Source organism: Rattus norvegicus, chromosome 19 (assembly GCF_036323735.1).
Source record: "Rattus norvegicus strain BN/NHsdMcwi chromosome 19, GRCr8, whole genome shotgun sequence".
NCBI lineage: Eukaryota > Metazoa > Chordata > Mammalia > Rodentia > Muridae > Rattus > Rattus norvegicus.
This window is the reverse complement of record NC_086037.1, coordinates 34,100,028-34,101,794: the sequence shown is the minus strand read 5'-3', so window position 1 is coordinate 34,101,794 and position 1,767 is coordinate 34,100,028. Positions and strand designations below refer to the sequence as shown.

At 36.9% G+C, this 1,767-nt stretch overlaps 1 non-coding gene across 1 annotated transcript; it reads left to right on the top strand.

The window, feature by feature from the left end:
- Window positions 1–488: 488 nt before the first annotated feature.
- On the top strand, window positions 489–563 carry Trnap-agg28 (transfer RNA proline (anticodon AGG) 28). Its single transcript has one exon. It is a non-coding gene; the product is annotated as a tRNA-Pro (tRNA).
- The last annotated feature ends 1,204 nt before the right edge of the window (window positions 564–1,767 follow it).

The window sequence follows — 1,767 nt, the reverse complement described above, 5'->3', positions numbered from 1 at the left end:
TTGCTGCTGCTCTGTTTTCACAGGTCTATCCATGACTACCAACACTTGTTGTAGACAGTGTTCTGGGTCAGAAGAGGACAGGGATATAGCCTGCTGCCCTGAAAGCCAGTATAATACCAGAAAACAATACCTTAATTCTGCTATGACCCAGTCTCTCTTAAACATTGCATCAAAAGCAGGGTGACAAAAACAAATGGACAAACTCTCCCAAAACAACAAATTTAATAAAGGATCTGATTCCTGAGGCCCAACTCCTAATACAAAACCTCAAGCAAGAACACATTTCCACCGAAAATGGCAGTAATGGCCATGAAAGAGCGTGACCTTGATAACACTCCAAATAAAGAATTCAAAGGAAATATGTTCAAAGATATCGAAGAACAAATGAAAAAACTCTTATGTTAACTCCAAGAGATCACAAACAAACAGTTAAAAGATATAAGAAAGGAAATACAGGATATTCTATAAAGAAATGGAAAGAGAGGGGGTTTGGGGATTTGGCTCAGTGGTAGAGCACTCGCCTAGGAAGCGAAAGGCCCTGGGTTCGGTCCCCAGCTCCGAAAAAAAGAAATAAAAAAAAAAAAAGAAATGGAAAGAGAGACAGAAAAAAAACTGAAATGAAAGAAGTCCGTAAATAAAATCAAAACTTCTATAGAAGGGTTTATCATTAGAAAGGATCTTGGGGAGGAGAGAAGGTCAAAGCTTGATGACAAAGTAGAACTGGGTCATTCAAGAAAGCACAGCTTAATTTAAAAACACAAAACACAAAATAAACAAACAAATAAAAAAATCCAATCTGGCATTAATACCAGCAATTTAGTTCATACCTTTAATTCCAGCACTTGGGAGTCAGAGGCGGGTGGATCTCTGTGAGTTCAAGGTCATCATGGTCTACAGAGTGACTTCTGGGACAGCCAGGGGTAAACAGAGAAACTGTCTTGAAAAACCAAATCAAACAAAACAAAACATTTGAAAGTAACATGCAAGATCTTAGGAATATCCCAAAGGGAGGGGAAAAAAAGGAAACTATAAATTATAGGAAAAAAGAAAGAGAATTCTATGCCAAAGGCACAGAAAATAGTTTCAATATAATAATAGCAGAAATTTCTTCAAATCTAGTGAAAGAGGAGCTCTTCTAAGAAAAGAAGCATGTAGACCACCAAACAGAAAGGACTAGAAAGAAACTCCCTACATTATAGTTAAAACAGTAAGAAGACTAAAGAAAAAGTGTAGAGATATACAATGGAAAAAACAAAGAAACAAAAAAAAAACTAGCCAAGTCAGATATAAAGGCAGAGGGGTAAGAACGACAGCTGATTTCCCAACAAAGACTTTAAAGGCAGAGGACATGGAATGGTATCTTCCAAGTTTAAGCTTGCAACCCTAACTACTGTACACATCAAGATCGTTTGTCATAACCAGTAGAGAAAGAAAAACATCGCATGATGAAAAAAGGGTAAAAATGTTATGACTACCAAGCCAATTCTGCAGAATGTACTAGGAGAATCCTTCAAACTGAAGAGAGTGACAAGCTCATCAGAGATGCAGAGGAAAATAATAGTAGAATATTAACAAACAAGAATCAGGAAAACACCAAACATTATGAAATTATCAAAAATGGCAGGAATCAATACAAAATTGTCAAGAATAACTGAATATTCAAAAAAAAAAGAATGTTTAAGGGGTTGGGGATTTAGCTCAGTGGTAGAGTGCTTGCCTAGGAAGCACAAGGCCCTGGGTTCGGTCCCCAGCTCTGAAAAAAAAAAG